This window comes from Pongo pygmaeus, chromosome 8 (assembly GCF_028885625.2).
Source record: "Pongo pygmaeus isolate AG05252 chromosome 8, NHGRI_mPonPyg2-v2.0_pri, whole genome shotgun sequence".
NCBI classification, from domain to species: domain Eukaryota; kingdom Metazoa; phylum Chordata; class Mammalia; order Primates; family Hominidae; genus Pongo; species Pongo pygmaeus.
Window position 1 is genome coordinate 2107384 of NC_072381.2, and position 20692 is coordinate 2128075.

Here is a 20692-nt window from a genome sequence, read left to right on the forward strand (position 1 = left end):
GATAGTGAATAAGTCTCATGAGATCTGATGGTTTTAAAAATGGGAGTTCCCCTGCACATATTCTCTTGCCTGCTACCTTGTGAGGGGTAACTTTGCCCCTCATTCACCTTCCGCCATGACTGTGAGACCTTCCCAGCCACGTGGAACTGTGACTCCATTAAACCTCTTTCCTTTATAAATTACCCAGTCTCGCATATGTCTTTCTTAGCAGTGTGAGAACAGACTAATACACCTGGTGTCAGACACTGCCTGCCTACAGTGACTGTTGGAGCTGCTGCTGGTCACACTTATGCTTGGTCCATATGAAGCCTATGAAATGCATCCAGCAAGTTGCAGGAAACCAGGAAATTATAGGTTTGCTGTATTTAAAAGACGGGTGAAAAGAAGCTCAGCTTCTCTTGCTATCACGAGTTTATGGAGTCATTGATATTCCCAACCAGCAGTGCTGCTGTTTGTCACATGGTTTAAATCTACAATGATTTCCTTAATAAGCCCTTTGGGCAGCAATGAACTAAAAATTAAAGCATATGTTTGGTGAAAAATTAAGCATTAAATTTCCTCTGCTCAAAAGAAAAAAAAACAATAAATATCTACTCTGCACAAAGTGTTTGTTGAGAACTGCCATCGACTGCTGTGTGCAATGACCACAGGGAGCTCGAAAGCCACGTTTCTGCTGAAGGTGACTGGGGTTGCCTTCAGAAGGCAGCCATCTTTTTAAGAACTCTGCATCTAGGATGGATGACACTGTGGCCTACCCAGCCCAGTGACCTCTCACCATGAAGCCCTACTCCCTTCATTGGTGGGCATTCTTCAGCCAGCGAGTGAACATTCTGATATGGCCCTAGGTTGCTGACTACTAACATTTCTTCCACCTTTCTCCATTGTTCTTGAGCAGGATCAGGGACCCCTCCATTGAAGATCTTTCAAAACAGATTTGGAGCGATCTGCTTCTCTCCTCCTGAATCTCATCCTCCACTGAGTCCCAGCCACCACCTGCTGCCAGAACTGAATTTCCACTTTATTTCTCCTTATATTATAAAGGCACCCCCTTATTTTCCATGCATTTATTTCCACAGGATTCTATATGTACATTGTGGGATTAGTCTTTGGGTTTAGTCAATTTCTGTATTATGAATTAGAATCCTACCTATAATTTTAAAATTTAAAATGATTGAGTATAACATACACGCAGAAAACTGCAAAAATACTCATTGTAGAGCTCGATGAATTGTGCCCCACGAGTCTGCTCAAGCAGCCGCCATCTGGATCGTGATACAGGTCGCTTCAGAGCCCTGTGGTGCTCCTGCATGGCCCCTCGCATCGGTTAATAACCCCCAGAGGTAAGGACTCTCGTGACTTACTGTAGGAGCAAGGGAGTGGAAGTGATTTTCTATTAAGTTCCATCTGTCATTTGCGAGGGCTGCATCTTGGGGCTGTATCTCTCTGGGACTTTTGGCAGGCCAAGGATTTCTGCAGCCAGAGAGATCCCTCCGGCAGGACTGCAGGTCCCAGTGCAGAGGGTAGAAGCCAATAGATGCACAGAGCATGAGGTCTGCAGGTGGAGAGGCTCTTGCCCTACATTACATTCAATCTGTCTTGCTACTGATTCTTTAAAAAGGCAGAAAGTTACAATTACTTTAGTTAAAAACACAATGAAAGAGGCTGATTCACAGAATAAAAATGATCCTTCCCACGGCCCTGGCTCTGGCTCCATACTTGCAATTCATTTTCCTCCTCAGTCCTATCTGCTGCTCCAGGTCCCTCAACCCCAGCAGCAGGTTCATTGGTCTTTATTGTTTGCCAGGGGTATCAGTAAGATCAGCATATCTCAGGAGGAGTGAAGCTCTGGTTACGGTGCCTGGGTCAGACAGCAGCCATTGCAATCACCTGTTTATAGGGGTCGCCGTGAGTGAAGCAGCCAACACAAGGATCCTAGAGGACCTCTTGAATTCCAGACACAGAATTTCCTTCCTGTCCCTACGAAGTAGCAAGAAACCAATTTCCGCATGATAATCAGTCTTCATCAGCCTTCTTGACATAGCAACCCTTTTCTGCCCATAAGGGTGTTCATAATTTTGGGAACTCTGTGGTCTCTGAATTGCAATGAAGTGGAAGTAAGGACAAGAGGCCACAAGTAACCCCTGCCCTGTTATCCTGAGGACTAAAGAGAGATATCCTTAAAACACTGTGTGTGTTCTCCCTTCTGAGCCCAGTGACTTCCTGCAGCTAGAAGAAGCCTCTGGCAGAAGCACAACAATGGCTGCCACTGGCAGTTTGGGATGACGGCTCTGGAAGAGAGGTCGGGGGACGGCAAGGTCAGGCTGTCTACCTGGGAAATTCAACGAACAGAATGACTTTCAGCCATAGTGTTATGCTTTCAGAATTTCTGATAAAGATGTGAAAACAGATAAAGTAGATGAAAGAGAAGCATGCTTTCCATACATAGCATGCAATAATTCCTTTTCTAAGTTAATATTATTTCCTCAGTGTAATAGTTTACCCAGAAATACATACATGCTTTAAAAATCAAAATATAAAAAGGTAAGAATTTAGAAGTCATATTTTCATCTCCACTGTTGTGACTGAATTGTGCCCCCCAAAATTCATACGTTGAAGTCCTAACATGCCCCAGAATGTGACTGTGTTTGGAGACAGGGTCTTTACAGCAGTGATTAAGGTAAAATGAAATAATATGGGTGGGTCCCAATCCAATATAACCAACCCGTATCTTATATTAACAGGAAATTAGAACACAGGCGGCTGCAGAGGAAGAAGCCCATGTGGAGGGACAGACAGAAGACCGCTGCCTGCAAGCCCCGAAAGGTCGGGGAGGGAACAGGACCCAGGACCCACCCTGGGATACCTTGCTTTTAGACTTCCAGCCTCTAGAACCTAGAAAGAAAAAATTCATGTTGCTTGAGTGCCCCATGTTGCAGTGTTTGGTTACACAGCCTGAGCAAATGACCACCCTCAAGCCCTGTGCCCTGTCCTCTGTTAATTTTTTGTTTGTTTGTTTCATTTTTGAGATGGAGCCTCACTCTGTCTCCCAGGCTGGAATGCAGTGGTGCAATTTTGGTTCACTGCAACCTCCGCCTCCTGGGTTCAAGCAATTCTCCAGCCTCAGCCTCATGAGTAGCTGGAATTACAGGCATGCGCCACCACGCCTGGCTAGTTTTTGTATTTTTAGTAGAGACAGGGTTTCACCAGCTTGGCAAGGCTGGTCTCGAACTCCTGAAGTCATGTGATCTGCCCGCCTTAGCCTCCCAAAGTGCTGGGATTACAGTAGTGAGCCAACATGCCCAGCCACTCCTCTGTTAGTTTCTTACGCACGCTTTCCAAGTTTCCTCAAGCAGCTCCAGAAGAGTACAACAGCGTAAGTGGATACATTTCTTCTCAAACAGCACATTTGTCCTGGGTTGGGCATTTCTTTTTTTCACTGAAAAATATATCCACATCCTCACACAGAGAGCTCCCCAATCCTTTTAAATCATTCCATGATGTCTTATGTGGGTTCTCAGGGAAGCAAAGTTGCAGACAAGACTGGACGCCCAGGCTGTATCTGGGAGGGATCTGAGAGAAGGGCAGGAAGGGGTAAGTTACTAAAACTCCACAGTATGAGCCAATTGCCAGTGTAGACCCTAGAAACCAGCCCCAGGTGTCCCGCTGCAAACCCAGCAGCACGCACCTCAGCTATGGCCCCAAAGGTCAGGAGCTGGACCATGTTTCCCAGAGTCCTGTTCCCTCCTGATGGAGGGCTATCCTTCAGAAAGGGGCCATGTGTCCCCCACCTCTCCATGTGCCTGTGCCTGGGTGGAGCTGCCTTCCAAGGTTTAGAAGAAAGCCCCAGCAGGTGCTTGTGCTGGGAGCCTCCGGCCTCCTCCAACCCCTCCAGCACAGCACAGCACAGCCAGACAGACAGAGGCACAGGGAGGCAGCAGTACCTGCTGGACCCCAGGGCCTCTGCTGCACAGGCTGGGCCACCGGGCTTGCCAGGGGCTGACTATACAGACCCCCACTGATGGCATCCGGTTATTTCTAATAGAATCCAGCAATATGCAGTCCTGTACATCTACCATTTAATGTGTGTTAATTTGTATTTCTCTGAGAAACAGAACCAAAATAATGCACGTGAATAGATAGAGGACAGATAGATGACAGGTAGAGAGATGTAGATGATAGATGGTAGATGACTGATAGATAGATGACAGGTGGATAGATGATAGGAAGATAGAAAGCTAAATGATAGACCGGTAGTAGATAGAGGATAGATAGATAGATAGAAAGATAGATAGATAGATAGATAGATAGATAGATACATAGATACATAGATAGATACATAGATAAATTGATGGATAATCAAAGGATGATAGAGATAGATGGCAGGTGTATAGATGATAGGTAGGTAGAAAGCTAAATAATAGGGAGTAGATAGATGATAGATAGATGGATAGACAGGTAGACATATGTTTGATGGATGATAGAGATAGATGACAGGTGGATAGATGATAGGTAGATAGAAAGCTAAATGATAGGTAGTACATACATGATAGATAGATAGATAGAAAGAAGGATAGAAAATAGATGGATAATCAATGGATGATAGAAACAGATAGCAGGTGGATAGACGATAGGTAGATAGAAAGGTAAGTAATATACAGGTAGTAGAGAGATAGATGATAGATAGATAAATAGATGATTGATGGATGATAGAGATGGATGACAGGAGGGTAGATGATAGGTAGATAGAAAGCTAAATGATACACAGGTGGTAGATAGGTAGATGATAGATGGATAGATAGATAGATAATCATTGGATGACAGAGATGGATGGTGGGTGGATAGATGGTAGGTAGATAGAAAGCTAAATGGTATACAGGTAATAGATAGGTAGAGGATGGATAATCAGTGGATGATAGGGTGGGTGACAGGTGGATAGATGGTGGGCAGATAGAAAGCTAAGTAATAGACAGGTAGTAGATAGGTAGATGATAGGTAGATAGATAGGTGACAGAGATGACAAGGAATTGGCTCATGTGATTGTGAAGCCTGGGGAGTCGGCAATGTCCAGCGTGGGTTGCAGGTGAGCCAGTGCTGCAGTGTCCTCTGAGGGCCTTCTGCTGGTTAAGTTTTCTTGCTCCGGGGAGGCCTGACTTCGTCGTTCTATTAAAGATTTTAACTGATAGGATGAGGCCCACCCCCATTAGTGGAGCGATCTGCTGACTCAGCGTTCACTGATTTAAACGTTCATCTCGGGTTGGCTTCAGCAGCATATGCAGTAAGGTCAAAAGAACACAAAGAACATTAACATGGCCCCTGCACAAGGACGACACGCAAATTTGCCATGAGCCTGTATCTCTCCATCACACAAAGGGAAGGATTGTGCGTAGGAACTCTTCGACTTCCTGGATGCAAGGGACCATTGTGCGGCCCCAAAGCTCTTTAACAATTTGAAATAAAATGTTCAGACGTGCTCACCCCAGCCTTCATCGCTTGGGCATGAGGATATCCTCTTACAGCTTTGAATATGGCATTTGATTCTTATTTGTATGAACCTCATTGATTTTGGCTTTGGCTAGTAGCTTCTATGTAATTAGCAGTGATCTGCAAAAATAAAATAAATAAATAAATAAATGCTAATCCCATTCAAAAATATCCTTCAAGTTGATGCATAAAATGAACTGTCACAGTGCACGTGCAAGAATTTCTACATGATAAATTCCATTAAATGGGAATTACTACATCATGTTTTCTCTCTTGTCTGCTTTTCTTATTTCATTAAATAATGATAATACTGGTTTTAGAAGAAATGTTTTAAGTTTTAATTCATAAAGCTTGATGATATTATTTGGGGGTAAAACAAATGTATTTAATTCCATTTCTATTATATCCACAGCCTTCTATGTTGAGTACTTTCTCTAAGTATAGTCATTAAATGTTATTAATTGCGTGATCAGCATCATGCTATATTTCTTCTTAGTTCTATTAATATGAGGAATTTATTAACATCACACTATTTTTTCACTGCTGGACTAAATCTCACTTGGTTGTGATGTATTGTTACTTTAGTGTTGGGTCCTGTTTGCTCATATTTTATATAGGATTTAAGAATTGATATTTATTATTAAAATCATTATAATTTTACATTATTGTACAGTATCTGATGTGTTTTGTGTAATTGTATTGTTACTGCATGAGAATAATTATTTTCAGAATAAGAAATACATAAACTAACCCATCTTAAAAAATCTCTCTTTACCTCTTCTCCCAATTTTTGTTGCCTAATTGCACTGCTGGAAAATACAATGAAATGGTCAAAATTCCACTCATTTTCTCCTTTGCTTTTGTTTGAGGCTGACCTTAGGCCTATTTAGTGCTCATTGGCAGTATTTTATTTTCTTAAAAACTCCTGTCCTCACTTGGTGGTTTCAGTTCTTTCTCTAGCAATTTTCTCAAAAAGGCTTGTGTGAGCAATGTTTGGTATTCCTGGGAGCAACCTTCAGTATTCCTGGGAGCAACGTTCAGTATTCCTGGGAGCAACATTCGGTATTTCTGGGAGCAACATTCGGTATTCCTGGGAGCAACTTTCGGTGTTTCTGGGAGCAACATTCGGTATTCCTGGGAGCAAAATTCAGTATTCCTGGGAGCAACGTTTGGTTTTCTTGTTTGCAACGCTCGGTATTCCTATGAGCAAAGTTCGGTATTCCTGCGAGCAATGTTTGGTATTCCCGAGAGCAATGTTCAGTTTCTTGTTTGATGATCACTCTATGGGCGTGGCCTTTAGAGCGGAAAGGTACTTTCGTGTGTATGAGATCCTCACTGCAACCTCCTTTCCACAAGCACCTGTGCAGTTGTCATCAAAGGTGGTTGTCAACAATTGACAAAAGACGTATTTTCCCTCCCTCAAATTCTATGTAAGCTTTTTGTCTGCTCCTCAAGGGCCTTTTTCTTAATTGTCACACAATTTTTCTACTTTATACATCCATGAGCTCGATGGTCATGTTTATTTTGGTCAATTCTCAGTAGACTATAGTGTGCTCTTTCAGTAAGTGGATTTAAGCCTCCTATCTTAAGAATATATTTTGAATTTTACATTAAATCGTTATTCTGTTTCCCTGCACTGGTTGTCTTTTTGAGTAACTTAAATTAGTTGTCCATTGCACCAGCTTGCTTTCTTGTGTATCTGTTGTCTGGGATCCCTACTGTTTGGGTCCATCCACCATTCCCATCCCAGCCCCCAGGACTTACTGCAAGGCTGAGGTTGGTGGTGGTGGTGACGGTTCACCTCCTCCCTGAGCTTCTCAGGTCCAGCCTTCATTCCTGAAATGATGTTGCCTTTATCCACACTTTTTCTAAGACCATCAGCCCTTATTTCACCTTCCCACATTGTGCAGACATCAAATCCTATTGTCAAACTGTCCTTGTTTAGATCTTATATTTCTACGTTGTGCTGTATTTGTCTGACTTTTACTGTGTTATAATAATGTTTTTCTCAATTCACGTTGGAGTGTCAGATTGTAATTTTATTTTCTCTGTGGATATTTTTGCATTTTTCTAATATATAAAGGAGCATTACTTCTCTTTCTTACAGATTGTCCTAACCCAGATGTGTCCAATCTTTTGGCTTCCCTAGGCCACACTGGAAGAAGAATTGTCTTGGGCCACACATAAAATATATTAACAGCAAGAATAGCTGATGAGCTAACAAAAAATCACAGTAAAATCTCATACTGTTTTCAGAAAGTTTATGAATTTGTGTTGGGCCACATTTAAAGTTGTCCTGGGCTGCATGTGGCCTGCAGGTTGAACAAGCCTGTCCTAGACCATGTTTGTAGAAGTTATGTTTATTTATTTTTAAAATTCACACATAAATAAGTTTCATTTTCCTAAACTTGCTCTGAGAAGCACAGTCATGGAGAGACAGTGGCGGAAGGAACTTCCAGATTTCTCAGCTCATCAGCTAGCTTCCTTAGATATTTACTCCCATTGCAAACACTCATTTATGTAACGTGGGGCTTCTCTGTCCAGAGACACTTTGTTTCTCGTAGCCACACCCGATTCATGAGGGTTTCTGCATCTGGCCCTAGTATCTCCTCCAAGGTGGCTGCTGCCCTCCAGTCATGTTCTGGAGAGGAGGCTGCTGTGCCTGAGGGTCTCCTCTAGCCCCCTTGATCCTGGAAATATCCATTCTCTAATCAGCCTCCTTTCTCTAATCAGCATGTCCGCAGTGCACCACAATACCCAGCAGTTCCTCCAGGAAGTGGGACCCTTGCCTCTGGGAATGAACACTTCCTGATGCTGAGATATGAGGCAGGACCAACTCCAGAGGTGGGGTTCGGACACAGGACCAAACTGAGGACCATCTAACACAGGGCTGAAACAAAAACAGCTTTCCAACAGCACGCCCACCAGTGCACCCTGTCAGTTCACCATCACCAGGGCAATACTTGGGATGACCCAGGGACCCCAAAGGGACTACCCCTTCCCTAGAGATTTCTGCCTAAACCAGCCCCTGATCTGCATGTTATCGAAAGTGGGTATAAATAGGACTTCAGCCCTGCCCTGAGCTGCTGCTTTCTGTCTATGGGGTAGCCCTGCAGGAGCAGTCACTAGCTGTACTGTCATCAGAGCTGTAACACTGCCTCTTTAAGAATGCTGTACTCTACCTTCTACTCTACCACCAGCTTGCCCCTGCATTCTTTCCTGAAGGAAGCCAAGAACCCTCCCAGGCTCTGCCCGCTTTGGGGCTCCCCTGCCTTGTACTAGAAGTGTATAGGATTGGGAGCCATTTCCCCGTCCCAGATCTCGTTCCCCTCCAGGCGTCCCTCTCCATTCCTGCATGTGTCCTGCCAGCTTTGCTCTTTGGGAAACAATTACACATACCCAGAGGTTTGAGCTTCCTGCCTCTCTCACTCAGTTGAATACACAGGTTTGTTTTGCTGTTATTGTTGTTCTCATTTGTATGTGTACTTTCCAGGAGAAAAATTAAAATGATTTGTAAAAAAGCTACCCTGTTTATATCAGGATATGTAATTTTATTCTTATGATTTGATAATCATTCATTCGTAGGAACTCAGATAATTAATTTGCAGTTTGAAATGATTTTTTGTTGTTGTTTTCTGAGGACATGAAAAACATTCCTTCCATGTGTTGTTCCATTTTATGGTCTTTCTAATACAAATGTTGTGTGTCTAATTACAATTGAATTATTTACTGATACCAATGCAATTGACAAATAGGAAAATTTTATTGTAAATTATTAAGCACATTTTCTTCTGCTTTATCTGTTCATTAATTATTATTAAAATAAGATGTGATATAGCCAGCATGGAACACAAATCTTCAGAGTACAGACAAATCCATTTTTATGTGCACACTCATGTAACCACCATGCAGAGCAATATACATTCAATTTCTAGCACCCCCGAGAGCTTCAGGGCACCCTTGACACAATGAACTCCACCTTAGAGAAAGACTCTATTTTAAATGTTATTTCATACGGCACTTTGCCAAAAAGAATGATGTTTTGTTTAATAAACAAATTTAAAAAAAGGTATCTTGGCCTCCCAAAGTGCTGGGATGACACGCCTGAGCCAAATCTGAGAATGGCCTATGACACAGCCCTCAGGAGATCCTGAGAACATGTCCCCAAAGTGATAAGAGTACAGCCTCGTTTTATTTTAGACATTTTGGGAGACATGAGACATCAGTCAAATACATGGAAGATGTACATTGGTTCCATCTGGAAGGGTAGAACAACTTGAAGTGGGGGAACTTCCAGGTCATAATTGGATTTTAAAATTTTCTGATTGACAATTGCTTGGAAGAGTTATTATCAGTAGAAACGAATGTCTGGGTCATAAGGGGTTGTGGAGACCCAGGTTTTATCAGGGAGACAGATGAAGCCTCCAGGTAGCAGGCTTCAGAGAGAATAGGTTGCAAATGTTTCTTATCAGACTTAAGATCTGTATTGATGTTAATGCTGCTCAGCTTTTCCTGGATTTCAAAAGGGAGTATAATGAGGCATGTCTGACCCTCCCTTCCTTCATGGCCGAACTATTTTTTCAGATTAACTTTGGAATGCCCTTGGCCAAGAGGAGGGGTCCATTCAGATGGTTAGGGGGCCTTAGAATTTTATTTTTGGTTCTCATACTAGATGCCGAAAGAAGCAGTTAACAGGGAAAGACTTAAAAATAACTATGATTAAAATTTTGAGAAGAAACATAATTGATAAAAAGATAAAAAGTTGGTATATTTCAATAGGAATGCATTTACCTCATTGGAATTCCTCACATTATATTCAAATTCAGTAATTTCTCTTTTGATGGCATTTATTGAGTTAATGTTGTTTTCCATCTATACTTTCTAGTTTCCAGATTTCTAAAAGACTACTTTTCATGCTCTTCTGCATTTATGTCTGCCCTTTTGTTCTGTGTGATAATTTCCTGTTTGTGTAGTTTAAAGTGCTTTACCTATTTTAGTATGCTAAGCACTTTTTAAAGTAATTTTGAATTTACTCTATTATTATTTGTTGATTTTTGTAACCACAGTGGCATTATCTAAGTCTTGTCCCCTTGCTCCTTTTGTGTTTCTTCTTTCCCTAGCAGTTTTTGTTTTTGTTTAAATCTCTCACTCAGCCCTCTCATGTTCAAGCTCAAAACCTGGTCTTAGAAAGGCACTTCACAGTCTGTGGAGGTTTGAGGGATATTCCAAATCCAGCTCCCAGATCCTGACAAAGTCTCTGCCCACTTTCTTTCACCTCTCAAAGTATAATGCTTCTTTAAGACAAGTTTATTTCAATGTCAACGTGTAATGTTTGTTTGGAACAGAGAGTGACCTTGCTTATGGACCTAGAATGACATTTCAACTGGAAGTTACAGAAATTTTTCTAAGTTAAAATAGAGAACAGGCACAAAACTGTAATTTTCAGAAAAAATAGAGTCTGTAAAACTAAAGGTGAAAAGTATATAGAATAAGTGTACTCTAGTTGATAATGTTGTGTGACATGAGATTGCTCATCACAGCGCATTTAACTGGAACTGAGGAATTCAATGACTGGACGATGGGTGGGGAAGGCAGGTTTCTCACTGCAGGAATGAGGATGAGGCAGGAGAGCAATCCATGGGGTGATGGAGCAGAGCTGGAGACACCAGGATGGACCTACCTGTGCTTAATATAGACACTCACAGGTACAGAGAGAAATGTTCACTCATTCGTGTGTGACTTATAATATGATCAATATACACACATGCACCTTTGCTCTGTTGGCTGAGAAGGCCTAGAAGCAAAGACTCTCAAGGGAGACAAGCACACCCAGTGCCCAGATCTTGGTTTCTAATACTAATCCCCAGTAAAGTAGGCAGGAAGTTTTAGGGTAATGGCTGATTCTAGAACCAGGACAAGAAGTATGCAAGCTGAGCCTAGAGCATCTTATAGTGCCAGAAGGAAAGACAGGGCTGAGCACACACACACACACAATCAGACACACATACACACACACACACATGCGCATACACGTGCGTAACACATACATGCACATGCACACATAAATACACACAAATACATGCACATCCACATGTATGCACACATGTGCACACATATGCACGTGCACACACACACACACACACTGATGGGGATGTCAAAGCATAAAGAGTCAGCCAGAAGAGCTCCCGATGGCCAAAGCTGGGCCACTTTGAGCAGCAGGATGAGGTAGTATTGGTTTATAACCCAAAGTATAAAATAGTGTTTATATGTTCGCACTGATATAATTCAATGAATAAATAAATAAATAGGGGACAAGAGATACAGCCCCCATGCATAAGAAAATCCAAGTTATTTCTGCAGAGGCTCTGTCCTCCAGAAGGGCAATCGTAACCCAGCTCCCGAGCATGGGCCCTGAACAGTGACTTTCTTCCCAGGGGCACAGGGCAGCCGGAGGTGGGAGGGGAGGAACAGCCTTGGGTGAGAGCCTGAGAGGTGCTGCTCGTCCGGGTGATGGAGGTCAGCAAAAACAGTGATGAACACGTGAGCATGTGGCCTCTCCTATGTAAGGAGAATGGCCCCTTTTCTCTGTGCTGTTTCTACAGTGCCCCATAACCCAAGTCAAATCATGAAGAAAACATAAATTACATTTCAGCAAAGAGGCATCAGATAAAATATACAACCAGTCCCACTCAAAACTGCCAAGATTACCAAAATCAAGTTAAGTCTGAGAAACTGTCACAACCAAGAGCAGCCTAAGGGGACATGACAACTAAATGTCACGTGGTATCCTGAATGGGACCCTGGAGCCGCAAAAGTGTTCCGGTTGGTGAATCCTCATGAGTCTGCAGCAACCTCAATTCTGCCTCTTCAGAAGAAAGAATTCGACTGGGGGCGTAAGGCAGGAGAGACCAAGGCAAGCTTTAGAGCAGGAGTAAGAGTCTATTTAAAAGCTTCAGAGCAGGAACGAAGGGAAGAAAAGTACATTTGGAAGAGGCCCAAGCAGGTGGCTTGAAGGACAAGTGCGCGGTTTGACCTCTGACTTGGGGTTTTATACCTTGGGATATTTCCGGGGTCTTGCGTCCCTTCTACCCTGATTCTTCCGTTGGGGTGGGCTGTCCATATGCGCAGTGGCTGCCAGCACCACAGAGTGGCGCATGTGCAGTGTGTTTACCGGAGTCGTGCACATGCGCACTTGAGGCGTTCTTCCCTCAGCACCCAAATGCCCCTGGAAGGTCATCCTCCGCCATATTGCCTCTTAATGCACACGCTTGAGCCCATTGGCTGCGCTCCTGAGATGTTATCTGGCAGCTGCTGATCACCACTTTCAGGTGTTTCCTGTCTATAGGGAGACCACCATTCTCTGACACTGGCTGTGACCTATTATTATGTTAAAGGAGCAGTGTGACAACCACCTGACTGTCACCTGATGGTCACCTGACTTTCCTGGTGGGCTGTCCGGACCCTCCTTCTGCCCAGTTCTTGTCTGATTAGCTACACACGCTTAACAAAAGGACAGTAGGGGAAATTCACATACATGTGAATAAAGTGTAGACTTTGGTCAACATTAATGTCTCAATATTGGTTCATTGAGACGAATGCATCTCACTCATGAGAGATGCCGATCGTGGGAGAGCCTAGGTGCAGGGGACCGGGAGCTCTGGTTCCACCTTCTCAATTTCTCTGTAAATCTAAAGCTGTTATAAAAATGAATTAGATTAACATAAATAAAAATAAACAAACTCACTCTCGGACTTTACAAATAATTTTATAATTCTGAACCAGATATTTCTGTCCTCTATCCTCTACCACCAATATCTAGGAAATTGAGAATGTACTAACTGCACTTTTTGAGCAAATGTTTTTTTATTTGTAAATAATTTGTATAGAATTCATTTATTTAACTTACATTTAAAAATTATAGAATAATACTGTTTCATAAAATTTTATTTTGCCTGAAATAATTAAATTGTTTGTTTCTGAGAAGCTGTATTTAGCTGATCCAACTAACAATCACGTTTGTTTTTAGTAACATTGAAAAAAAAACTCCATTTCAAAGCGGGGTTAAACATTTGATACTCAGTTTCACTGCTAAACAGGTCTCTTTGTTATACCTCTTATTATACACAATGGCTAAATGGGTCAAGTTTGAAATCCATAAAATAGAGTTGTTAACATTGCATTTTTACTCCCTTTTTCTGAGGAATTTTTTTCCTACACAAAGTGATTTGCTTTTACTTCCACACAATGTAAAGCTTTGCTTTTCTTCAAAAAGCACATTGTCAGACCCCTCCGTTGTAAAAGCGTTTATTTCTCTGCCTTTGGCAGCTCATGAAGGATGTCAGCTTGAGTGACTTAGAAAGTTGTGCTCCTGAGAATTCAAAGAAAGTGCCCAGAGGTGCAAACAGAAGAACAAAATGTCAAGGGAATAAGAACACTCCTCAAGGAATAAATTAATTCCAGGCCATTTGTTGACAAGTAGCTACAAGCCTACATTGGGTAGTGTTATGAGATACACACCTCTCAGTTAATGGCAAATGTGGGCCAATGCTACATTTGCATTTTCTTTTTTGGAAGAGCATTGCTTTGCTTTAAACTATTAATGAAGGAGAAAACACGAATCTGCCATTGAATTGGGAAAGTGATAGAAATAAACACATTGATGAGGATTCAGCCTGTCGTGAGTGAATCTTCATTCTGCTGTTAATTAGGTCTGTCCCCTTGAACCAGTTTATTCTAAGCCAAAGTTTTCATATTTGCACAATAGAGATGATAGCATGGGGGTTAAAAGTTAAAGAAAACAGAACTTTCATCTCCCCTTCTGAGCAGGGATGTCTGACCAAACCTGGCCAATCGTATGTGTTTCAGGGAGAATTCCAGGCATGCACCAAGTGATGTGGTATCAGCAGGTCCCCATCAGGGCTGTGGAGGTGGCTTCTGTCTCACGACGGTTCTTGTCTTCTTTGCTCACAATCCCCAGAATGCTCTTGAACTCTGCGCCTTCCACTCCTGTTCCTCAGGTTTCAGTCAAACTGTGAGTCCCCAGGTGTCCGATAAAAGCATTTTCCCATCTAATTAGTTAAAGTGAGTCTGGATTATTGTGTGGTCTTGGGTAACCTCTCTGTGACTTGAAACTTTTATATGTACAATTGGAATCATAATAACATAGATTTGTAGGCTTTTGATAATTTATGTAAAGCATTCACAAGATAGAGAATATGGTTATTAGTCAACATTATTACAACTGATTACTTATATGATGCTATGGCTGAGTGCAGTGGCTCATGCCTGTAATCCCAGCACTTTGGGAGGCCGAGGTGGGCATACCATCTGAAGTCAGGGTTCAAGACCAGCCTAGTCAACATGGTGAAACCCTGTCTCTACTAAACATACAAAAATTAGCTGGATGTGGTGGTGCACGCCTGTAATCCCAGCTACTAAGGTGGCTGAGGCAGGAGAATTGCTTTAACCTGGGAGGTGGAGGTTGCAGTGAGCTGAGATCACGCCACTGCCCTCCGGCCTGGGTGACAGAGCGAGACTCCATTTCAAAAAATATATATATGATGATGATACTTTGAGAGTGATTTTGATATATACATTCTAAGACCAATGGAAGGAAAAAAAACTTTGAGTTAGCAGGAACAGTTTTTAGAACAAGTATTATACCTAAAACAAAACTTTCATAGTACTCTTTTTGGCCATGGCTACATGTTCTTAAGTCCTTAAACTCTAAATACCCAGCCTGAATCCAAATTGCTGTCCAGCAAATGGGTCTCCCTGAGGCTGTGCCTGCTTGGCATCAGGTACTTTTGCAGTTCCAGGAAACTTGAGTTTAAGAAATACCCACAATATAAAATGCACCTTCATCCAATGCAAGGTGAGACAGTTACAAACAGGGGTGATGAGGCTGGCATGAGACTCCACTGGCTACCTGCTGGGTGCCACGAAGGCTCTGGGATCCTCGAATGCTCAGGTATGGCATGGAAAAAGGCAGATGCTGTGAGCGTCATAACCTTAGATGTCCCTCCTAGGGATAAAAGAAAGCAAAACTTATCCGCCATCTTTGACCCATTTTTCTTGTCTTTCCAGCCTGGGAGGCATACACTTAACACTTCATCCAAAGTGATCTTCAGCCTCCTTGGGAGAAATAACCTCCTGTCAGTGACATCAGCTTCTCAGAGCATCATATGGAGATGCCTCCAGGGACATAGAAACTCAATTTGAAAGTGACAACAAAAATGTCAGGGTTATTATATTGTAAGAGAAAAAGGACAATGTGTTGTCAAATGAATTTTATTAAACCTTTGCTATCAACTTTGTAAAAACATATGCAGGAAGCTCTGAAAATGTATTTAGAGTCAATACCTACTATTGCAGTCCAAATACAATCTTATAGTGTTCATTCAATATAATTACACAGCTTTCAAACAAGGAATCTTGTCTAATATTTATAATTCGACATAAGGAAACTAAGGATGATGCCCACATATAAATTAGCTTACTTTTTAAAGTCATCTTCATGAAGAACTAGTAACTCTGTACAAGACTCCACACATACAAAAGAGAAGCCTAATTGTAAAATAATTACAAAAGGGATATAATGACAAATTGTTGAGAAGTGTGCAGTAATATCTGAACCATTGGGCAAAAGTAACGTTGGGAGAAAGGACAGACATTGTGATTTCCCACAAAAGTTATTGTTTGAAGTGGTTCCATAGTCATTGCAAGTTGGACAAAAGCTGTTAAGAAGTAGACATAGTACATCAAAGGAGTGCTGAAGAATAATTTCAAAGAATAATGGTCTATGATACTGTGTTCCTTGTGCCGCTTTTTCCATTTATTTTTAAGGAGATGCTGTATTCATTCATGGGCCAAAGGCAAAGTCCAAATTCTCTGAATAATGCAGGGAACTTCCTTCCACCACAACTTTTTCCTCCGTGGCAATAAAGATACACCTTTATCCGATTATTTTCTCCACTATTCCTTACTCATACAAAGTTCTTTCCATTATTATTTTAGCTTAATCCTTACAAAAATAAATTTTAATACTCACTTGGACATATTTTTAGGGATGTTTATAGAACCATTTGCAATTGGTTTATTGATTAGACTGAAAACATTAAGATATTTCCTCGGAGACATCTTTCCATTTATGGGAATAAATCTCACATAATTTTGGTGGAATATTTACATTTAGATTTGCTAAGATATTATGATCTTAAGTGATATTGTATTTTTATTTATTTAAAAAATCAGTTTCTTAAATCAGAATTATATTTGTTTTTCACAGCAGTTTCAACCTATGCACTTTAACCTTGGGCAAAAAACATTTTTTTGCCTTGAAACCTTGCAAATTTTGTCACTTAAATAACAAGAACTGAGGATTTAGATATTTATGTCTCTGATAATACTTCTGATTTCTAACTTCCTAATTGGTTATCTAAATAAAATTTTTGTTCTCACCACAATTTTCAACGATTGCATTAATAACTACATGGATATGGCTTTTTTGATATAGGAAATATTGGAAACTGATGAGCTGGGGAAAGCACATGGATATACTTTGAAGTTATTAATTCACCTCTGAATATTGCTTTTGCCATATTCCAACTTTTTTATAATGGTCTGACCTTTTTTGCTCCTGCCATCTAAAATTTGCAGACGCAAAAGGAAGTCTCAAATGTACTGATTTTTTCAGTATATTATCTGACTACATTGCCTGTCTTTTAAGCAATTCTTCCTTATTCAAGAAATAGTCTGTGGAATTAGTTGCCAATTGTGATAGTTATCTTAAATTTGGAATGAAATTACTTCTTATATTTTATCCATGTCTATTTCATTTTGGCCTTCGTTTTTACAATTCAAGTTTTTTTTTGTTAGCCTGCTGTTGGGGCATTGATAGAGATATTCAGAAGCATTTGCTGAAGTTACCATAAATAAGACAGATTAGAGCAGTAATTGCAGGCCAGGAGTTAGGGTCTGACCTTGGTTGAGATAATAGTTTTGCAAAACTGTCTTTGTCAGCATGGGCAAGTAGTTTAAATCTCTTGCTTCAAATTCTTCATCTGTTAAATGAGGATATTTATCTCATAGAGTTGTTGGAAAGAATAAATGAGAGAATAAATACAAAACACTGGGAATAGTGCCTGGTGCAAATAAACAATAAATAAACCCTAGCTATCATTATCTTCCAAGACAATTATTTGAAATATGATTAAATTTGAAAACAATTAAAGATATAAGACTCAGTTTCTATAAAAAGACTTCAAAACCGTACTTTTTTCTAGAAAATAAAGCTGCTCTTGCAGAACTAAAATGTAAAAAGTTCTCAGCATTAGAGGTAAATTAAGGACATATATTGATATTAAAATCTCAAGAAAAAGCCTACGAAAACAAATTGTTGGCTTTTTCCATTACATTCACTGAGTTGGAACTTCTGCTTTCATGAATAAGCTCATTTCCTTACACAGTACTTTTTTTGAAGCCAGAAATTAGAAAAACAAATGATTCAGGTTCTTCCAGTTAATCTCATAAGCAAATTCTATAAAGTAACTTCTAAATGAATGCAAATTCCTTGTCCCATAAACATGCAGTTGTGTTTGTAAGAGGGTGTGCATATTATCAAAGGGGGTATTAGTGTTTTTTTCAGGTGCTTTAAAATGCTTTATTGAATTTTGAGTCAATATTATATAATATTAGTAATGCGAACAATAGAGTAACTCCTCTTAGCCGGATTTGATTTCTGTTGATTTTAAAATTCTAAGCTGAATACCCTCTTAAAATTATAAAGGAGCAACTCGGAGGTCATCTCTGAGTAGCTAATCTGCTGACTTCAGGCAGCAAATAAGCGTGAAGTATTGATTTCAACATTAGTATTGGACCAAACCACTGAGGAAACCAGAGCTGGGAGGCAGGAGGATTTCTACCAGCCATGAAGGGACTCCCAGTTCCTAGGCGCTCTGCTCTGTCATCGTCTCCTTTGTAAGCTCTATGATAGGGCAGCTTAAATGTCTGAATTTTGCAATTCAGGATTTTGACTTCTGATCCGAAATTTGTCCTGATGGCCTAACTTAGATAGAACAGCTTCCTCTGGATTTGCTCCTTTAGATGTATTTGTTACTTTCAAATCCTGACCTCAATAATTCCAACTCCAAGCAACCTGTTCCTTTCTTCTAATTTCTTCTATTGCTTGAAAAGTTACTTAGTAGGCAATGTCATAAATATAATTAGCATAGAAATGTCTAGAAACTTTGACAATGTGTAAATTCCTCTGGTCATATTCATAATGTTTCTGATATTTATAGTCAAATAAATAAAAGTGAATCTTTGTGATCTGGATAATTCTTATCTTTTATATTTTTGTATAGATGTATTTCTGTTTTATTTATGCACAAATGTGTTAAGTCTGAAACTGTAGTGGGTCTGAGGTTTTACCTACCTGCAAACTAACAGGCTGCCTATCACAATTTCCCACATGTATCCTGACAGAAGACACAAGATCCGTGGGTCAGAGACAGAAATTGAACATGACTCACAGCAAAAGCAGCACCCTGAACAATTACCCGCATTGCTTACCATGCCCCAGTTCTCAAAGGACAGTGTGATGAGGGTGAGATGTTTACCCACGAGTTCTGTGGATTGAACTGCAGGAACCCCAAAACTAGGACACTCTGAATTCTTCATCGACTGCTGTCACATTCACCTGACCCTTCCTCTGCTGGGAGAGATGACTTGCCCTCCTGGAATGTAAGCCAAGCCTTCCGTGGCAGTTAGGGAGTATCTCAGCTTCATTACCCTGGGACATCTCCACCATAGGGGACATTTTTAAATCTCTCGGGGTAATGCTTGATCTGCAGCTTACAAGGCCAGTTTATTATTCAAACAAGCCTCTGTTCAGAAGTCTCCAACTGGGCAGAAATGCAGAATTCATGACAATGTTCTCAGAACATAATGGGGCCCAGTCATTGCACCTGTAACTATTTACCCGAGTGAGCTACCAAGTGAAAATTACTCAAAATGCACAAATGTTCTGTCACAGGTACCTCATGGTCTGGAGGTCAACGTTTCATAAGAGATTGCCCTAACATCCTGCTGCTTCGTGGAAGTCTGAAGGGTGCACCACCAAACTGTGATACACATAATAAAGGAATGTTTTGCTACATCTCATGATGCATGTTGATATTAAGTAGAAAAGTTAAGCGATTCTGCAAGGTCCTATGAGAAAATAAAGAGACAATGCATGTAGGCACTTTGTTATATTTTTATCCAAGAAACCAGCATGTTGCACTGTGATAAAGGATGGAATACTAAGGATGTCTTTCAGACAGTACATGTTATGGAGTTTATTATAGTGTAGTCATTGTTGAGGTATTTTGGGTTACTCTAAGTCTTCAAATTAATGTATTCAAGAGTCTGCTGAAGTTAAAAGTTAAGGAATGTCCTTTGAGGGGAGGAGTTTGAGAGTTTGAGGATGCGAATGTAAAACAATTATGGTCTATGCTTTAGCAGGATACTGTGCCCCCCTCTCCCAGATTAATGTTCCAAAATCATAGAGGTGTCTTTAAAACATGATTATGTATGACTAGAGATTACTAGTGACTTTATTAAACTAAGCTATATATGTTTAATGCAGTATATTTGAAGCTTTGGTCAATTATTCAGTTATCCATTGCCAAATATGAAACGATGTTGCTCATGACAGAAGAAATAAAACGAAAAACTGTAACAAGACAGCTTTTAAGAAAGAGAATCATAACATTTCTTATTGGAAAAGTAGGTAATTTTTTAAATAAAATTTCTACATCTAGAAATTTTATTAGACTATTATACTACTATTATGTTATAGTTATTGTTGACCTATTTTGAGTTATTATGAGTCTTCATAATTAATCTATTTCAGAGGATGTTGATGTTAAAAATTGTTCAAAATACCATGTTCAAAATTAGAGAATATAAAGATAGAGTAGATTATTTTTACACAATCAAACGGAAGCAAAATACAGAAAAATATGTGACATGTTGCATATAAAAAAACTGGCATCTATTTTGTTATTTCAAATATAAAAATAAGTAAATTTTGTAAGCTATGTGGCTTTAGAGATCATAAAACCAGTCGTTTTTGGCCAACATTATTTATACCTTACTCATTACCTTTTTATTATTTATTTATTTATTTTCAAGCAAGTGTCTCTCTCTGTCACCCACGCTGGAGTGC

The 20692-nt window shown here is 40.4% G+C and overlaps 1 non-coding gene across 1 annotated transcript; it reads left to right on the top strand.

Moving 5' to 3' along the window:
- Positions 1-5253: 5253 nt before the first annotated feature.
- LOC129006982 (U6 spliceosomal RNA) lies at positions 5254-5358 on the top strand. Its single transcript, XR_008492167.1, has one exon. It is a non-coding gene; the product is annotated as a U6 spliceosomal RNA (small nuclear RNA).
- Positions 5359-20692: the final 15334 nt, after the last annotated feature.